The sequence below is a fragment of the Pholcus phalangioides genome, unplaced genomic scaffold, assembly GCF_987345545.1.
Source record: "Pholcus phalangioides strain wild (caught in Gottingen) unplaced genomic scaffold, Ppha-v1.0 ptg000011l_1, whole genome shotgun sequence".
Classification (NCBI taxonomy): Eukaryota; Metazoa; Arthropoda; class Arachnida; order Araneae; family Pholcidae; genus Pholcus; species Pholcus phalangioides.
In genome coordinates, this window is record NW_028301604.1 from 10115309 (window position 1) to 10137549 (window position 22241).

A 22241-nucleotide genomic window follows, 5' to 3' on the forward strand; every position below is an offset into this window, starting at 1 on the left:
ACTGAAATTATTATAATTCTGCATAAATTTAGCGACTCATTTTATTTGGGCAAAAACAAAATAAACAAAGGGAAGTAATGGCGGCATTGCTTTTAGTCCTTAAATACAGGGTGTCCTGTAAGTGCTAATGCGGTTTTTATTTCACCAACCGCCTGTCGTGGTAGTATGATTCCAATTTAAAAAATGATCAAAAGGAGTTCAAAAATTAATCTGTACTATTTTTAAGAGTTATAATACAGTGTATCAAAAAATAAAAAAATGTAAATTTTTACACGGTCCCCATGTTCTCTAACTTCCAATTAGAAAGTTATTGCCCAGTCTTTTCTGAGCTCAACAAAAAAAAGTCCCATGTTTTTAAATGCAATATTCACTGAGATATTTTAATTCAACTGACGGACAACGCGCGCGCGCTCCTTTCCCTCACGTAGGTTACCCTTGAACAACTTTCCTGCGATTTGTGAATTCCAATATTTCTGCGAATAATGCAGTTAAACACATAGGATCTCTTTTGTTGGCTCGAGAGGAGAGACACGTAAACAACTTTCTAATTAGAAATTGGAGGACAAGGGTATAAAAATGTAGATTTTTTTATTTTGTGACACACTGTATTTTCACTCTGAAAACTGGAACAGAGTAATTTTTGACAACACTTTGAGCATTTTTTTAAATTGAAACCATACCTCTACGGTTATACTACATACCATACAAACGGTTGATGAGATATATGCTTCAGTACCTACAGGACGCCCTGTATATTAGTTTTATAATAAAGGAATTTTCTGTTTTTCAGATATTGAAAGAAAAACACTTTTTAACATGATTGAATGGAGCAAATCGAAGGAGATGAGTTCTTAATGAACAGGGCCGCAAGTAGGGGGTAGCAAATGGATCTGGTGCTTCGGGCGCCGTACCAGAACTGGCGCAAATTTCATCCTTTAGCCTCTCCTTCAACATTACAAGGGCACACCAAAATGCATGCTTGCCCCGGCTGACTAAGCATCTAGTTGTGGCCCTGTTAATGATTACTAGAGCCCGGATTACATGCACTTAAAAAGTGCTAAAATATGCATTATATAAAAAACGAAGAAATATGCACTAAAAAAATGCTGAAATATGCTTTGAAAAATGCCGAGATATACCATGAAATCAAAAATATGTGCGAAAAATGAAAACAAAAATCCATTCAGTATAACTTGCCGAAGTTATGGCACTAAAAATCAAAAAAAAATTTATGCATTTGAAAATGTCGAAAAATAAAAAAAATTGAATGAAATTGTGAAAAGTGTGCATTTAAAAATACGAAATATGCATAAAATAACAAATTTTCTTTAAAATTCTTCAATGTGCCCTGAAGGATAGGTATAAGTATACTGAAAAATATACGTGAAATGGAAAAAAAATGTTCATATTCATTTATAGAATGCTGAAGTTTCCCTAAAAATATCCATATTAAAAGCACTGACGTTCACAAAAATATCCATATTAAAAGCACTGACGTTCACAAAAATATCCATATTAAAAGCACTGACGTATGGCCAAACCCAGTGTTTCCCAAAGTGGGCAATATTGCCCCCGGTGGGTAATGGAATTGGGTGGGGGTGGTAGAAGCTACGAGGATAACATAGGATCCTATGGGTCCGCTTGAATCGGGGGCGATGAGAGAAAAATATTTCTGCAAAAAGGGGCGATGGAACAAAAAGTTTGGGAAACTATGGCGTAACCTAAGAGAAAATAAAAATATACAGTAAAACTAATAAATATAAAAATTGCAGAAAAATGAACACATGAACACAAGTGCAAAAATATTCATTTAAAAATGCCTAAACATAACAATACTCAATAGCGAAATATTTTCGTGAAAAAATTGTAGAAATCTTATGAAATTCGAAGAATGAAAGGCTAAAAATGTGTGATTCTCGCAAACATTAGTACAATTCGATTAATAAAAAAAAGGCGAAAAATATGCACTTATTCTAAAATTTTGGGAATTTTATGCATTTATATGCACTTATTATGAAAAATGTTGAAATATGCAATTGTATATTAACTTATGCGTTTGCATATAATCCGGGCTCTAATGATTACCCATATCACTCGAAATGTAATGACCAGCGAGTAAAATACATGCACTGTTGAAAGTCTTATCTTGGCATCGTTGAACAAATTGGTGCAGTACGCTCGCTCATTGCATACTTTCCCTTATCGATAAATCCGCTTCTATGAATACGTTGGTTCTTTAGCTTTAAGGTCCCAAAACACGTTCGGGTATTCATAAGAAATGTGTTTTCTAGATACCCTCCAACCACATCTTTCTTTATTTTTTAAGTCATTTGCTCTAAACTGTTGTTATGTGGACCGATAATAGCAGTGGAATGAAAAGAATAAATCCTGAACTCTTTTCGAAAAAAAAAAAAAGTAAAATGATGGGAGAGAGAAGAAAAAAATGTGGAAATTCTCGGAAAATGGCATAGACTTTGTATACATCCAAACGATAGTTGGCGTTATAACGAGTTGCAGCTAAAACGATTTTTACATTACAATCCCAATGTAGAAGATTTGTTCACTGAAAATTTGTGGTGCTGTAACGGGGGGGGGGGGCACTACAACGGGGTTCGGCTGTATATATATTTCCTACCCTCATCAGCTTTTCATTACCTGTGAAAGTGATCTGAAGATGTTAAATTGTAGATCAAAGCAATGATTAGAGCCCGGAAGTTTAGGCACTGAAAATGCTCGAAATAGGCACTAAAAAAAGGCATTCATAGTTAATGAAAGAAAGGAAAAATAATTAAAAGCCTAGATATTAAGTGTCCGAAAACTGGTTAAAAATCGGTTGCACTTATTCCGTCTACTGTTTCAATTATAGCTTATAATAACTGCATTATTTCATGTCAAAAATAAAGTGTCTGTAGTCCCTCTGTATTAGTTCGGTTCAAGGGCCAGAATTACCATTACCAGACGTAGGGAGGAAAATAATTGTGGGTCTCCGAGTTACGAATGATTCTAATTTATTTGTTGCATTATTTGAAAAATCCATTATAATTTTTATAGTTGAAACACAATGTTTTATTGGTATAAAAAAAATTAACTTTTTTTAAATTCATATTACTACGTATGCGTATTTCAAGGCAGGGCCCGATGTGACCGCATTTGTCACACCCCTGAGGGTGGCTCTGGTCAATTCAATCGAATGTTAAATACCTAAAATAACTTGCCATGGTTATTTGCAGTGTATTGTGAAGTAAAAATAAAATGTTCCCCAATGCAATATGGGCCCCCATGGCCAGTCTTCTCAACTCCTGCACGGCCTGGGTGAGCGAAGACGTCAACTGATGACCTCTTGGAACAGTGATCGGTCAACTATACATGTACAATGCAATCCAATGCATGAGCAAGATATGTTATAAGGAGAAACAAACTTCTAATTTTTCTTAGCTTCTCTCATACAGGGTGGGCAAAAAGTTCGTAGAAACTTTAAATTCCTTTTCAAAATTCTTCAAAAACAGTTTTTATGAAAATTACTCACAAAAGACTTCCCCTCGATTCTTTTTACACTATCAATAACTCCTTAATCACACCGAAGTTTCTAATTATAAATATCCGGGTGTAATTATTTCTGCCAACCTCCATTGGAATCTCCATGTTCATTACGTCTTTCATAAGTGTCTCCAAAAACTTTTTTCTTCGTCGGAACCTCAAAAACTCCACCCGTCACCTCAGACATCTCTACTTTCAAACCTACATCCTTCCTGTACCCTAATATGCCTGTGAAATCTGGGACCCCCATGCTCTCTCAAACATGGACAAATTAGAATCTATTCAAAATAAATCCGCCCGCTTCATTCTTAATTGTTGATCATCCTCTGTCTCCGTCACTGAACTCAAGCGCCAACTCAATATGCAACCGCTTTTTATCCGTAGATATATCTCTCGACTATCTTTCCTTTTTAAAATTCTCCACTGCCATTTTCATATCGACACCTCGAATTTTCTAATTCCAGCTTCATACTTTTCAAAAAGAATTAACCATTCACAAAAATTTAAACACATCTTTGCATCCACAGATTGTTTCAAATTTAGTTTCTTTCCTCGAACAATAACTGACTGGAACAACCTCCCGTCAAACATTATTGATTGTACAACAGTTTCTAATTTCCATTGTAACATCAATCGTCGCTGTCAAACTTCAGCACCACATTTCCTTGTATAGGCCTCGGCCAAGCAATATTGTATAAATAAATAAATAAATAAAAACCGGAAAAATAACCGAAATAAAAAAAACGGCTTGCAGGGTTAACATCACTAGGTAACAGGAGTTTTTTAAGATAGGAAAAAAATAACTGAAAACAGCCGATAGATGGCGCTGGTACGAGCGACTTTGATGGAAATATTCAAATGAGACGGTTATAAACACTTGCGCTCCTAATCCACAATCAGTTCACCGTTGTAAACCGTGTATGTGAACAAGGATGCTGAGAGCGAAGGATAAAGCTTTGTTGTTAAAGTTGTTTTACGCGAACCAGGAATCAGCGACCATTGCGTTGCGTAAATTCCGAGTTCAGAAGAATGTGAGGACTAGAAAAGGGCTTTTAACAGCGACAGGCCTCATAAAGCTTGTTTAGCGGTTTGAGGAAACTAGAATGCTGAAGGATCGTATTAGAGCCGGACGACCATGTTTAAGGAAGGCATGTTCGCCGCGTGTTGCAGCCGAAATGGAAGCATTAGCGTCCTAATCACAAACGCATCGTACGAATCGCACCAGCAGTGCCCAGTAAATGGGTGGAAAACGGCTACGGTGAATATATGCGCAGCGTTATTTAAACGCTTCTACGCGCGCGGTCGTGCCATGTTTGCGTGAAAGAGATGCGCTTTCTACCGTCATGTTTATGCAAGATGGAGCAACTAGTCACACTGCACTCCGGTCAAGGCATTCCTGATACAGACGTTCGGGGAAGACAAAATCATTAGCAGGCGCTGCAGGTTCCATGGCCTCCTCGGTCTCCAGATTTGATACCGGCAGACTTCTGGTTATGGGAATATTTGAAATCCCGGATGTATCGATCCGGTCCATCCAATCTGTCGGAACTTAAAGATGCGATCCGCCGGGAAGTGTCATGTATACATTCGGACCTGCTGCGTGACTCTGCCCTTGCTAGATTTGTGACTCGCCTGCAATGCGTTATTCCCTGTGGTGATGGTCATGTGGAACACATACTGCTGTGATAAACGATTTGGAGGCATTCTGTTTGTATCTTTTCTTTAAATTGTGTACGTCAGCGCCACCTATCGGCTGTTGTTTTAGTTATTTTTTTTCTCTCGAAAAAATTCCTAAAACATTCCTCTCGAAATTTAAAGTTTCTACACTGACTTTTTCTTTTTGCCCCCCCCCCCCCCGTATATGGGCTGCTTTCACCTGAAAAAAAAAAATTCATCTCTAACACCATCCGGCCAAAGCAAAGTTAATGAAAGGCAACACCAAGTTTTCTATCTTCCAGGCACTTGCACCCATTCGCGTTTAAATGGGGCTGGAAGGGGGGGGGGCTTTCTGATAATAATTAACAGAGAGTTGACGATTTTAAAAAGATCAAGTCTTTTGAAGTTCCCCCATTCGAAAATTGGTAAAAGTAGGCATTTTTCCTGAACTTCCGGGCTCTGGTAATGATATAGTATGGGGACCTGAAGTTTAATACAGACACATATAAAAACTCGAAATAACAATCTATTCATTAATACAATTTACGGCATCACGCATCGCATTAAAGTCCATTTCAATTAATTCATTTATGAACCGAAAAAAAAGGGGTGATTGATTTCAATATTGCTTTTTAATACTCAAAGTTACGTCATGCTGTTTGATGTGACAGTAAGAGGGATGATAGAGCATTTCTAATACAGTATTATCTATTCAATAACTGCTATTGACCTCAACTCATTCACATCGCCTGTCAGTTAACCTTTTTTTCTTTTCTTTGTTAACAAAGTTTACGCTCTTTGCAAGAGTTTCTAGTATCTCTTTATAGCATATTTATCGATTCAATCCATATTATGATTTCTTTTCTTTCTATGTCATCTTCTTGTATTTTATTCTTTTGAGATGCGTGTAACCTCTCCTTGACTTGGTGATTATTTCATAACTATTTCCCAGGGAACATCATGAAGGACTGGATGAGGTGAGAAAATTGAAACATTTATGAGCGTAACAATTAAATCTATTGATTTTTGTTGGGTTTATTTCATCATCAATTTAGTTTAGTTTGTAATTGTCTTACAATATCCAATAAAAATTTAAATAATAAAATCATTGTTACGAAATCTTATTAGTGTGTTGATCGATCAATAATGAAAGTAGTCAAAGTAGTTGAAGCATCTGGAAAAAAATGGGGTAAAATATTTATATCATCGGAGTCCCCGTCCCTATCATCTAACTTGATCATACTGGATCAATGCTATTTTTCTAGCCCGAAAATGGCGACAAACTATTTAAAGAATTTTCCATAACTTTATGCTCTAATGAAGTTATTTGTTTAGCATACTCGATTCTCTATGGTACCGTATATATATTTGAATACACAAAGCAAATACGTAGTCAAAAAAACCCATTATACCAATTTATTTTCTAAACTGTTTGGTATTTTAGAAGGTACATCTTTTGGTGTCATTTCAGTACAAAATACGGCTATATAACTATAGTACGTCTATATATAGAAAGAGTTGATTACTAGTCGGTGTCATTCCTTGAGAACCGCTGAAATTTTACTTTTACATTTTCAGAGATTTATTAAAATCGCAAATAATTGAAGGAATTCAAAATAAAATTCAAGGTAACAACTACTCAACTTCGCTAAGCAGAACTTCATGTGTTTCTACAGAAAAATAGAGGAGAACCATATATTTAAGCCTTAATTAACCATTTAGCTAATTAAAAAATCCACTCTAATTAATTAAATTTCTGTGCTGATATATACTGTTTCAATTAAAAATATGTTAACTGCACCCATTTACATCCGTAAATTTTTTTAATCGATTTTATGGAGGTAAACCACACAGAGTGTTAAAGTTTTCGAATCGACATAGATATGATGGAAAGTCTATCAGCACTCACGAGAGAGAAATTTAACAACTCTTCTAAAATCTTGACGGACAGCTTGTCCAGCCTTAAGGCAATAAGCAACCCTTTGTCATCAAGCAACATGGCTAGACAGACAAGAAAATTGTTCCACAGTAATCCGCAAATACAACTATCTTGGGTTATATCGCTGTCCTGTGGAGCAATGAGCAAGCTGGCCGGCTGGCCAAACAAGCAACTAAAACGGGGGGAACAAAGAAACAACAATACTCCTACCGCAATCATCAGCTAAGGAAGCCATCTGGAAAAACCTTTTGCTTGAATGGCAAAATGAATGGGATAATGAAGAAGCATCAGATAGGAAAGTTCACCGCATAATTAAAACGGTGAAGGCAAACAGCCTGAACTGGAAAAAGAGAGGTCGTAATATTCCTAACGGGACATGGTCTTTTTCCAGAGCACCTCCACCGCTTCGAAATCCTCAAAAGCCCTGACTGTAGATGCGGAGAAATCGGAAACGAGTTGCATTACGCCACCAAATGTCCAGCAACTGCACCATACCATCAACATGCTCCAGCAATTAGAAATATTGACGATTGGAGGAGACAGATGCCAGAAAGACAAACTCTAATAATGAAAATCACAAACTTGGTGAAATTTATGGAAGCAAATCCAAATCTGGTACGAAGAGACCCATCGACCATCAGTCAAACCAAGCACTATCACGATAAGTCCCCGAAGATCCTCAATAATCAGATGACCGTTTCTTTCATATGGTGAGGTGTCTGAAGACGAAGGGCTCTTGAGTGAATGATGCTTCAATTTAGGAATTAGTCGTTGCAGCGCTGTCTCGTCCCTTGTCAAATTTGCTTCCCTCTCGATGGCAAATTCTATTTCTATGTATATATATGTATTACTTTATTTTGTACTTTTCCCTCTTTTGTGTTTTCTCAATTTATGCTAGATGTTTTAAGCATTTAATCTATATATTTAGCCTATATATATTTTGTATTTTTGCATTGCTTTTATATTTTTTGCGCTGTTTTTTGTGTTTTTGCATTCTTCATTGTTTTTCATTGTTTTTGTGCATTTGCATTCTTCATTGTTTTTCATTGTTTTTGTGCATTTGCATTCTTCATTGTTTTTGCGCATTTGCATTCTTCATTGTTTTTGTGCATTTGCATTGTTTTTGTGTTTTTGTTTTATTCATTGTGTTTTTGTTTTATTCATTGAGTTTTTTTTTTAATTTTCTCATTTTTGTGCTGTAATATTTTGTGTATGGGATTCTGTCTATGTAATTTGATTATGTATAATAAAGTTTTCTGCGACATGGTCCCGCCTCTTCACAGGGGCAATGGCTAAAATTGGCTAAAACCGGTAGAGCCTAAAGAACTGATCGATACCATCTGGAACTGTTTTCTTATGTAAAATACTGTAAATTGATAAATTTGATCTGATTAATGTTATACGATTGGAAGAGGCTTTCTTCGGTGATATTAGAATCGAAAGAGTAGGCGATATGGCAGTATTGTACTTATATAAATTCGAAATTATTCGATTAAAATTATCAAACGAATTATGAGGATTACTTGACTCTAAGCATTGATGAATGTCGAGCGACGGACCCTGTTCACTGATCTCAACGACGATCAGACATTTCCATTGGTACAGTAAAACCTTGATTATCCGGGTGCGGATTAACACGCTACGAAAATTATAGTTTCATGTTTGGCTCTTCCCTATCCATGTTGTTGTCTGTGGTTTTTTTAATTCATTACGTAAAGATTTTGTGAAGCTTCTTGTTAATAAAATCAGGCATTTCTATATTGTAGAACTGCTGGATTTCTTCATTCTTTTACAGAGCTCCCGCTATCAGCCCCATTCTAAGAAGTGAAGTCGCATGTCTTAGCGTTGAAACGGCAGCACCCCATAGACCCTCATAAGAACATTGCCTTGGGGCGATGGACATTTGAAGATTTTCAGACATGTAGCCAATTGCAGACGATGATAGAAAAAAAGCTTCTTATGTATTTGGAGATGTTTGTTGAAATGCATGACTTTTTCAGAATTGAAAGACAAGTCACAAGGATGGTGTAACTTCAAATACGTGACCGCATCACTCATCGGCTGGACCAGCGCTATTCCCTATTTGTGTCATTCTCATTGTACATTTTAGAACTGTGCAGAATGGCTGACAGGCAGGATCGTCATTTAAACTTTTTTCGAGAAGGGGGGGGGGGCGGCAAAGAACATACATGCACACAATGTATATATATATAATATTTCTAGAGTGTATTTTCTAAAGCCTGGGGGTTGATCGCCCCTCCACTCAAATGACGGGCCTGCTGACAGGCAAAGCATAACCGTGTTTTTTGGTTATTCGTGATCACCATTCTTGCCATTAACTCAGATAATGGAGGTTCTACTGTATTTCTGTCACATATCCGTGAAGCTCAGTTCATTAGTAGTGTGGATACGTAATTGTGTATAAATAAGTGTAATTTTTTTTTTTTAATTTGATTTTTTTTTTTTGCTCGGATAATATGAATATATACATTGGATAGTCACATATACATTATAAATAGTAAAATAACGTTTTATGTCATTTTTCCATTTTTAATTATTTTTTTGACTCGTGGCAGTTTAACCGTGTTTTTCGTTTATCCGTGATCACCTTCCCCACCATCCGTGATCACCGCCCTGATAATCGAGGTTCTACTTTACTTGTCTGTAGTAAAGCGCAAACGGTCAATACTTCTAGTAAATACAATTTTTAGATCGATTTCAGCGCCGAAAATTTAAATAACCGGAAATGACGTCGTACAACTTCCGAACCAAACACCTCCATCCAATCAAAATACGTTGCGAAACTTCTGCCGGCGGTTAGTTTGTCACGTGATATGATTGTGATGCAAAATCGATCCAGACCTCTTTTGCTCATTCTATAATCATTGTTGTTGATAACCACGTGAAATTAAACAAACTTACGCTCAATGAGCTTACGCACAATCTTGGATAGCATATATAAATACAGTCAGTCACTATTATCAGCAAATCTTCTAATGCTAATCACATGAACAGGAAATTTATGAAAAGTTGCAAAAAACTTTTGTATTAAATTTTTTTTCAATGCGCTAACGCCAGAAATATCAATATATCTATAAATCTATTCGCATTATATCATTGATTTGCATAATTGAAAATTTAAAGTTCAATATTTAGAGTCGTAAATTTGACACATTCCAGATACAGTATTTCTCTCTCAAACAGAAGATCCTGTAGTGCTGCCATCTACGTGCAAACAAATGAAGTAACAATATTACTCCTAGAATCAGTGGTGCCATCTGTTTTCCAAAGTAAAAACCTGTATACTTAGAACTGAATAGAAATGCTTAAAAATTTTAATTTCATAAATGTATATTCATAAAAAAATAAAAATACATTATTTTATTCAATGCACATTTTTTTATTACTTTTCTTAATTATAATAAAACTTATTCCTGAAACAAATGGAAACTTCGTTCACATCAGATTTTACATTTAATTTATTAAATACTGCAATAACTAAATTTTCTAAAATTGTCTCAAATTTTTGTTGAAGGAGTACTCAAACCGTTTTTGATAGCACGAAATTGAGCATAACTAATTCATAAATCGGGAATTTATGATATACAACGGTGATTATGCATAATCTCAAGCTCATATTGGTAAGTATGATAATCCATCAATTAATTACTTGATTAACTGAACATAACTATGGTCCAGGATGCTGATTCCGACTTGTTGTAATGTTGGTTTTGTTTGCACATGTTGATACGTGTGAAGAAAGCCAACATAACTGATAATGGTTATGAACTTTTATTTCTTCCTCACACTTATCAATTCAATTTTTATTGCAAAATATGTGTAGTGCACGTATCGTTTACGGGAAAAAACAATTAATTTGGTTTAGTGAAGAAAATGACGGTTGTATATAAATTTTTCTTTGCATATCAGACTTTCCAACTTTATTCGGGAATTATGAATAATCGCCGGTAAAAGTGATAAATGTAGTGAAATTTAATAAAACTTTCTTTATCGAGACGATTGATGATTATGCATAACCACCAGTGTATCATTTTTACACAAAGTAACACGTGGGCACCAATTGCGACCGAAGACAAACGTCGTATAAATGTGAAAGTCTCATAAACGAGGTTCTGCAGTATATCGTATCTCCCCAATAGCGGACAAAAGTTTTGGTTCCATGGGTGTCCGTTATCGAGAGGTTCTACTGTATATATTGTTTTGAGTGTATTTCTAAAGTTATGGGGGCCCTCTGAGCGAATGCTAATGCTTGCCCATGTGAAAAATCGAGCCCGGTTCCATATCTTTTGAAGTCATTAACATCTTTCTGCTAATCGGAAAAGGGTTTTCAGCGTAAATTTCCTGTTGAATAAGCCATGGCAGTGAAAGCTGACAGTATATCTGCCAGTCACTGGAAGTGAAAATAGTCTAATGAAGTCTAAGAATTTGAAGAAGCGTAAAAATGTGACTTTTCAGTGTACATCCTTTGCTAGAAATACTTCAGAATAACGTTGATGAGGAGCATGTACGATGATAATTGGTCATTCCATCCTGATTTTGAGTTTGATTTTTGAGGAGATATAAAAGGAAAAAAACATTTTCGAGACGTTTTGAAGAATTTTGTAGACGCTATTGTGAATAAGGGATGGAGAGCTTTTTCTCAGCCCAATATATCAAGGTAACAGATATTTTCTAGATATTATGCTGAGGTGAACTCGGAAATAAAAGGTCATCTGGTTTCCATCGGGACTTAAACCCGGAGTCCCAGTTTCAAAGAGAAGAAAGAAGAAGGTGTCTCTCTCTTTCTCTACCGTCCCACCTGGGGGCCATTTGCTGAAGTTAAGAGAGGCTATACTAATGCCTCTACTTCACCACCTCACTCCACAGTGCGTGAAATAAGGTAGGCAGGGTCGTGTCTCCAGTAGCGTAAGTGGTAGCATGCTTGCCCGGTTTACAAGAGGGCCTGGGTTCGAGTCCCGGCGAAGACCAGATGACTTTTCTTCCACCTCAGCATAATATCCAGAAAATATCTTTAACCTTGCTGTAGTGAATGCTTTATAATTTTCAACTCGCTATAAAAGAATATCTTTATATCTATAACAGCAGCTCTTTGACAACCCTGCAAATCCCTCATTATAGCGAGATTCTCGTTATAAGCCATACTCGTTACATCGAATTTTTACTGTATTTATTGGTTATTATATTGATATACAGGATGATTCAGAAAAGATGGGAAAAACTTTTAAGAGGTGGTAGTACACATAAAAACAAACAAAAAATTAAAATTTAAATTTAAAAAAAAAATATATATTTTTTTTAATTCTAAATATCTAATATCACCCGAAATTGGCATTTCGGTATTTCTTGGCGATATGTTTAAATGTAGGTGCTCGATATGTTTAAATGTAGGTGCTCGATATTTTTCACCGTCTGCGAACTTATGTCTCGTCTTACGAAGGTAGATGGCATTATTAGGAAACTGTCAGTAGAAATTTTGAATCGACCTTCAAGCGGTGGATTCACTTTCAAACTTCATTTCTTGTCAACATTGGAAAATAAAAAATTTCCCGTCAGTTTATTGGATTTTGCATCGTCTGAAAATTGTTATTAGACGCATGTAGACAAGACGGCCTGTCTCCCTCTACGTCCTATATCAAGGACGATAAATATTGGAATTTTTTTGTTTTCTAGTTTTTTCACCCGAATAGTATTTTCTTTATTTATTATGGGGTTTGGTTTAACATTTGATGAGAATCGGGTCTGTTTAGTGTGTTTTCATGAAAGACATCTAATAGCTACCTGTGGTTAGTGAAAAAATAATAATACCAATAAAATTATTAACGTCATATTGAAATTGAATTTCGATTTTCTCTTCTGAGAAGATTTGTGAAACACTATTGGATGTTCCCAGGTGTGTATGTTGTACGTATTATTTATCCTTGTTGTGTTTGTATTTGTATTAGAATTTCAACCCTGCATCGCTAAAAGTAATTTTGAAAATTCACCTATTGTAAACACAGTGCAAAACAAATAATCATCAATAGAACAAAAGTATGCATATTATGTTATCAGTTTTTGTCCGTATTCTGTTTAAGATTGGTCATTTTAGCGTATAAAAATTGACAAAAAATCAAGAATTTCTATCATCGATATTTCGAATAATTTTTATTCGAGTATTATAGAGTAAACTTCTTTCGGTATATTCGAGAATACAAATTTTTATAATTTGCATTTTTATTTTATTAAGATTCATACAGGAAATTTTATTTTTTATTATTTTTCCCTAATTATTATTTTACAGGAATGAAAACTGCTCGGTTTTTTTTTTTGGGGTTTTTTTTTTGGATATTTATTCTTATTTTATTTTAATCAATCATTGATTTTTCACTCCTTTCAAGCATTCTTCGTGGAACGCGCTGTATACTATAATTTGTTTGTACAAGATTCCTAGACGACAAAAAAATTTGTTATGAGATCAGTTATTCAGATTCATCAACATGGAATCCGTTTCTAGCGAAATAATGTAGAAAATGTGAACACCCAAAATGCGTAAAAGGTTGCGGTGAAGTATTTACGAATACATAATGGCGTGAACGAAAAACTTTTTTATGAAGTTATAAAAAAATTGCTTGGAATGTAAATTATAAAAATTTTCAGTCCTTTCGGATACCTTTTATATTAATCCCTGATTTACAGAAATCAAGTGTACTTAGTGTACTTATTAGAATTTGAATACAACCACAATCTTTCTTTTCTTTTCTTTTTTTCTTTTTTTTTTGGTTATATTTTTGCCAATGTCAAGTTTAATGTTAAGCTTATTATTTATTGTGTATGTGAATTATACAAGACTTCAAATGCAAAAAAAACCGGTTAAATCTCTCTCGGGAAACTGGTTCAAACATTGTATTTTTCCCGTACAATAAGAATTAGTAATATCTTTAGATACATTCAAAAGACAAGAAATAAATTCAAATCACGAAAATATGGAAGTGAACAAATATTTATGAAGCGCACGTCAATCAACAAGATGGGCAAACAAAGCAATGTGCTTTGCGTTATGTGCCCAAACTCTTTTGTTTGCATCGTTGATATTAGTTTCTGTGAGAGAAGTTGTGTGGCAATACGAAGGAAATCGATTTACCGACACACTTCTCTGATCCTTTTCTCTTCAACAATCTACGTATTTTATAAGTTTTTAGGCTTCTCTGAAAGCTTCTGCTTTTCTGTCCAAAACCTGTTGCTATGATATTCAACACGTTCTTATATACTTTTCACTATCTTTCTCTTTGTACTCAGTTATGCTTACTATAAAATTTCTGTTTTGTGTGGACGTGACATTTAAATTCATTATAACATTTTCGCAGACTTTTCATTTCTAATTAGATAAATAGCTTCTGAGACGAATATAAAATGAGATAAATACGTAAGTATTCATTTTCGAAACTAGGAATTCATTAGCAAAATGACATCTTATCGACCCCAATGTCAGTCATGCGCACGCACTTTCTTTTATTTTAGCATAACACGTGCATCTATTTGGGGAAAAAAAAGAAAAATTGAGAGCTATGGAATAACAAGCCAATTCATAAAAGCCATTAGAAGCTGCTGATACATGTTCATACTGGTTCAAAAACTAGCTATTAAAGAAGCATACATAAATTTCGACCAGTTGAAGTAGTATGAATACGTCAACGATAGACCTAATGAATACCTGACATTTGTCTGAAAATTACTTTACTATCGTCTAAAGCTCATGATTGGCACTTTCTAAGTAACATCCTATTTTAATATTTGTCGACGTACTGGGTAATGCAGATTTCAGAAAATGATCATCATTATCTTTAGTGCAGTTTAAAGCCCCGTAGTCATTTTAATTTAGTACCTATGCTGGAAAAAAAAGAGGGACATCAAGTTCGGCTTTATTTCCTGCGCTTACTTCAGCAACCCTTGAGACTAATTAAATCATATGAGAAATAATTTCCAGTAACGGAGAGGGATCCAACGGCTATCAAATACGAACTCCCATCAAGTCCAACCACAAATATCTAGCTACAAAAATATATATTTAAAAACATGTGATACTCGGTTACGCATGAGAAAAATCGTGGTGTTTATGGCTATCTGGAGTTGAAATAGTATGTATATGATGTGTTTTAAAATACTTCAAATTCTTAGTTAGATATTTACCAACTGATATTTTCTTTTTTCCTCCCTTGATAAAACTCTCAAATGAAGTGAAAGTTTCATACATGTTAAAACATCGAAATTATAACTTCTTATCTTCATTATTAGTTTCTTAACTTGTAATATATATACGTTTATGAAATGTGAGATACGAAAATGTATAACAAGAAGTCAGTGGCATCAGTATGACATCCCATGAATATGATGAGGAAAGTAGTAAAAGCAAATATCGAAGAAACACATTGAAAAAATTTCGAACGAATATGTTGAGCTGAAAAATTAAGTTTCTAAATGAAGACTTTGGTAATTATCTAGCGAAATTAAAATCGGAAGAAGAGTAACATTCCTCATTTCATCGACTTAATTTATGAGTTTCGTAATGATTTATGTCCAAGATATTTTCCCTGAAATTATCGTTATGAAAAAATACATAACTTGTTCTTTACGATGTGTTTTCAAGCACATTTCATCTGTCAAACTTACGCAGTGTATAACGAAACATTTAAGTCTTCATGAAACATTCTTTGTTTAATTCTTAGTAGGTATAAACGAGCCATAAATACTAACAGTAAATATTGTAAATAAAAATAGATATAAATATTTAGAGACACCATTTTTTTTCTAATGAGATGATATCTCTAATTGATAACCAGTAAACTTGAACAAACGCCTGAGAATAATCATTTCGAAAAACTTAGGGTTATAAGTTAATAGTAAATGTCATGAGAGTTTCCGACCCCCACTTAAGGCAACGGACATGATTTAAATGAAAGCATTCATTCTTACTTTTCATCGTATCAAACTTCAAAAGCGTTATCCGATTTAAATGGAGTTCCTTTAACCCTTGAGTACGCTCATGTTACTTGGGTGATTGAACATATCAAATACCTTAGATTCTTGAAAGTACTTCACTTATTTAAACAAGTAGTTATATGAATCTCAAGTTCTTTCCGAAGTTAAGTATATTTTGTTAACTGATCATTTTTGAGACAGGCTATTTAATTGAGCCGTCAGTAATGTAAAAATATAGTCACACATTCATTTTTAGGATGGGACGTGCAAACAAAAAGTTTTCTTTTTATCTTCACGACTTTATTCATCTCGTATAACTTGCCCACTGTTCTACAGCCGTCGATTTGTCATTTCAAGATGTTTAGTTTATTGAAACTTTAGTTCTACTCTCTAACGCGAAACAGTCTTCGTTTTCTCTGTCCATTGCGAGAAAAATAACTTTTCCTATGTCCTAGAGCAAAGAATGTAACCGTTTATTCTTTTCTCATGACTTCAGTTAAAGTCTGGTGAGTTTTATTAGGAATTCTTCCGAGTAATTCTTCCTGTAATTGCAGTTAATCACTTTCCAAGTCAAGAAACAATATCACAAAGGTACTACTACATTAATAAAGTGAAACAAGCTTAATAAAATGCCCATGTGACATTTCCTTTTTCATCTTTTCTACTTGTTTAATATATATTTACCGAAGGGTGACTGCTTATTGCTTTCAGTAATTTTAGTTAAGATTTCTAATTTGCCCATAGAAACTTAGCCCTTGGTATATTCAACACATAACTACAGTGCTTCGCTTATGTGCATTTTATATTAGGTTTCCAGAAGAACGCATGTTGTTTTTAAATTACATGTAATTACAATAAATTACATTATAATAAATAATAATCAAAATATTTTTTGACACTATCTAAATTTATAAACTTTGATGTGCGTGTATTTAAGCTATAAATATAAAACAATATGAAGTTAAAAACTCTATCAAACTACAGACTAATGGAAAAATTCGTAATCACCATCTATGTAACTTGAGAAAAATTAAATTACATGAGAAAGACTATTTAAATTCAAAAAAATAATTAAAATAAAGAAAAATAATGGGGAGTCGACTCGTATAATAAAGCTGCAATGGTAAGGTAATTCTGCAACAAGTCTATGGAAGATGCCGTTCAATAAAGGCAAAAGAAAATACGCACGTGCAACTGAAAAAACTGAACGAGAAATTGTATTTCTTTTTCGTAGTATCATGTTTTTTGGGTGGAATTCCTTTAAAGTTCTCCTATTTCCGAACTGCAAAGTTATTCCGTCGCTATTGGAATTCTATTGTCGAAAGGATGATTTGAATGCATTCACGAAGCTTGGGGAAATTTTTCGATATATGTTCGTGCATCGATTCCATTTCGTTTAAAAATTTGTGAAATCCAAAAGAGATGAAAGATAAAAAAAACTATTCATTTTTCACGGTTTTTTTTTCAGAAATATATGAACAGTTCTATGTTCTCGTGTTATGTGCATGCAACTTGAATCGTGTTTGCTTGATAAACGATTATCGCTAGATATTTCGGAAAGACGTTCGTTGCTGATATATGAACAGCGATAAACAAAATATAAAAAAAATGTTGACTTTTAAATTTGACTCTTATTTTGTATTACATAAACTAAAGTTGAAAAAAAATATAACTTTTTTTTTATTCCATTATAATTTACATATTTCGATATTTGTGATCCGACCACACGCCTTCATTGGCGATATAATAATTAATTAAAAAATTATTATCACCCGAAGTTTTTTCAGCGTATAATATTATTATACAAATAAGAAATATTTTTTAGATTATAACTATTCTAATCACGACAGGCTTAGAAGGCTTATGAAATACGATTTTTTTTTCTGTTTTGATTACGGCTGGAAGTTTTCTCCTTATCATCTCATTCTAAATTTTAATACTCCTGATGAAGATTTGGTTCAATTATAATGCGAGTTATATTCATTGACGTGAAAGAAATAAATTGAACAGCTCAAGAACACCCAGAGTTCGGGGAGATGCAGCTCGTTAGTTCTATCATACCAATAAAAATTATTACGTGAGTGGCCTTTTCCTCTTTTTTTCTATTATTATTATTATTATGAAGCTTATGATTCTTTGGCTCGTACTTGCTCCGAATGAAATTATTAGTCAGCCGAAAGCACACGCACACTCGCAGATATTTTTTGATGACGTTATCCTATTGTCATACGCAATGATCATTATGGCCTTATTAATGTCAGATAACGAGTTCTAAACAAAAGATCTTCAGGATTCTTTTCTTCTCTCCGCTTAAGGTGATAAATTGTAGGAAGTCTTGGCCATTTCTGACGGTCGCAATAGGTCACGCACTGCAAAATTCATTGGTTTTCGTCTCTTTTCAATTTTTTCACCCCTTCACAAATAAGCTTTCTACTTCTTATTTTTTTCCTACTCTGCTTTCAATGCAGTGGCTTCTTCCGTTTTCTGTCTTCGAGAGAAGAAAAAAATTGGAGAGATAACGACTTCACTATTTATGACAGAAATTGGAAATAAGGTTGCATTGAATATTCGAATTATTGGACTTCGAAGATGGTTATTATCTTCAACGACGACGTTCGCATACTTTCATGGTAAATAAATTGACCATGAGGACTAAACGTAAACGTTGATTGCTTCTGTGCTCAACACATAAAATAATCTCAGGAAAAAAACCAGAGATTTGATTACTTTCTTTAAGGGTTCTCGTATCGTTCTAAGAATATTCACAAAGCAGCTTGGCATCTTTTGTATGGTTTTTCATAGCTGGCTAATTACGACAAAGAGTGCTCGAATCGGGTCCAGTTAAATTTTTTCTGGTTTATTTGTTTCTGATGAAACTACTTTTTATTTACGGAAATTGCTTTTTTCAAACAGCCCTATTATTGTCACAGACTGATACGATCAAGATGGAAATTTCAGCTTTGTTTTCCTTTGAAGATGACGAAAATTTTTAACATGGTTTTGTGGCAAAATGAATTTTTATTGAATTAAATTTTACTGAAGTAATCTGTAGCAAAATCTAGCCTCAAATAAAAAAGAATAACTGAATTCATCTGAATTCATTGTGTGTGTTAATCCAGCCTATTCTTTAGCTTGTTGATAACAAATTGCCTTATTGAATGAACTGAGAATTAGTTTTCATGTATATCGCACAATTGGTGTTTCAAACCCACGCTGAATTGGCTGCGATGTCAACAGCCTCGAATTCCTATACCATGGAATCGAAGCATTCTCCGAATACCTAGTGGAATTTCACCAGGGAGATATGTGTTGTAGCAACGACATCTATATTTTCTAGAGTACAAAAGAAACAATAAGAGAAAGAGAACTTTTAACACATTTCATTACAAAACCGTAAGGAAAGCAATTTCCAAGAATTATGTTTCTTTAGTAAATCGTATTTTTAGCGGAAACTGCAAAACGTATCTTCAAATTGGTACAAATTTTTTATATCTGGGAAAAAACAGTTTCCAGATGGTTTTCCAACCGATATCCCCACAGTTCCTAGAAATGATCAGAACTGCATTTTTACCATATTTGTATCAAGACTTCTAAATAAGTGTTAATCTGACCCTGACTCTATACAGTGGTAGAAAAAATAATAGCGTCAGTGAAAATAGGCAATTTAAAAAAAAGTAACTGTCAGAATTTTTTGAATTTTTTTCAGAGATGACGAATACAATGAGAAATGATAAAACTCATGCGAAAAATTGCAATACTTTCTCAGTAAAATTTGTTTTCTCCTATCACTACCATGCAAATGGAAAAAAAATTAAGGCTACTCCTCTTTACTCGCATCACTTACTTTATTTGCATATTCTTTTTGCTTGTCATCACTTCTGGGAGCCTCTCGAATACAATTCGAATAACTCAAACGTGTTTTTTTTTCTGCAAACCTCGATTCATAAAGATGGGACGATGCAAAATCTCTTATAGAAAAAGGTAAGATCCTCCTTTTAAAAAAGTGTAGATTAATTTCTCGAAAAATTTAATAGATTATTAATATGTCTAAGACACTGCAGAATAATTTCCTGAAGAACAGCGGATTTTGTTCTGGGTATGAAAGGTTGGTTGGGCCGTTTTCTTTAACAGATTGGCAGAAGAGAATAGCAATAAGTTAAGATGTGAACAAAAAACATTTCTTCAGAAAAAATTGGGAACGTTTCAGAACTCTCTCGGACCAGTAAGAATGTCCACAGTAGAAAATCAGGATGTTCGAACACCGTGTTCGAAAAAAAAGGCTTTCCTGACCACCATTTTTACGAGCACACAGTGATGAGATTGGAGTTCGCTAAAATGTATTTAATTTTAAGAGAATGAACGCGTGGTAAAATGTTAGCTTTTTAGATTACATCTCATTATAAAAACTATATAAAACTTCAAATATTTATCCCCTTAGAAATAACGTGCTTTCTAGCAAACTTCAATCTTATCACTAGGACTCGGATTTTTATGATTTAAAGATGAAACGCCGTTGCTGATCGGTTAAAAAAACCTGAATTCAGGTTTTTTTAACCTATCAGTAACGATGTTTCATCTTCAAGTCATAAAAATCCGAACCCTACTCATCACTGTGTATGCTCTGACAGGGTGGTCAGGAAAGTCTTTTTTTTGAACACACGGTATACGGACATCATAATCTTCTATTGTGGACATTCCTACTGATCCGAGAGAGTTCTGAAACGTTCCCAATTTCTTCTGAAGAAATGTTTTTTTGTTCAGAACTTGAAGTATTACTATTCTTATGCTATGGCTCTATCATTTGTTTCAACACTGTATGTTTCATGAATTATATTGGTTACAGACAAATTAATATACAGGCGTACTTCGCACTACGTGATTAATTGGTTCCACAAAACGATCGCGTAAGACGAAATCACGTTAAGTGAGTAAGTAGAATTCAACATGGGTTAGATAGGAATGGGAGTTTTCTTTAGATGGACTAAAAAATAAATAAACCCAACCTCCTCTCCCCCCCCCTCCACAGCAAAATAATTTTTTGAGTGAATTTGTTATTTATTTATTTATACAATAATGTTGGCTGAGGCCTATACATGAGGATGCAGTCGATGGTGACAGAAGAAAAAGTTTTGCATTTTTCGAAAATATAAAAGGCGTGGGAATGAATCAACGACAAGTGGAGGGGAGTAAGTCATGGCCGTCTTAAGAGCATCATGGGCTCCCGGGCCAAGTGGTTTTTCTGAGGACCTACCAGGTAAATTACAGAAAATTTCAACCAAATCTAATTTTTGTGAGGCCCCTCTTCTCTCGAGGCCCCCGGGCCGTGCCCGGGTAGACCCATGCATTAAGACGGCACTGGAGTAAGTTCCAGTTAGCTATAGTATGCGGAAAGAAACTTTAATGCAGTCGGTGGAAGCAGAGATAGGGCTTTTCTGATGTGGATGGTGAAATCTACTAGAGATATATGTTGGCTTGGAGATCATACCGGAGTTATCAAAATTTGAATGTCCATGGAAAATTTTGAAAAACATGGTTAATCGAGAAAGAAGACGGGGAGTACTTAGAGGGAGAAGATTACGTTCGCGTTTTAGTTCGGAAACATACTCAAAGGAGGACCAACTGTCGATTATTTCAACTTATAAATAAACCTCGTCACACAATTTAGGCAATATGAATAAATTTAATTAATACTTTTCACTTCTGTCTTCACTACTTCTGATTGATTCTAGTGAATGTAGGCGTTTTTTTCTTTCCTGAAGAGTCAGGTATGATGTAGACTGATAACTTTTTTATTGAAAGCAGTCGAGATTCGGCTGACAAATAGCATGCTTTGTCTCTTTATAAAAACTTTAGCAGCAAAGTTAGAGAATTCTGTATATCTCTCGCAAATATGACAGTTATAGATTTATTGGAATCGTTTTTTTCTATTAAAATTCTGATGACATTGTCGATGTGTTACCAAAAGATGTTCATTAGTGATATCTGGTGAGATGGATTCACGCTTCGATATCTCAATGAGATGGGAAGCTGGATGTGTTAGGTCTTCAAAGGTGAGATGGATTTGAGCGTTTCTTCCACACATGTTTTATCTGCATCAATAAATTCAACGGGTTTTGTCATTTTAATTATGCCA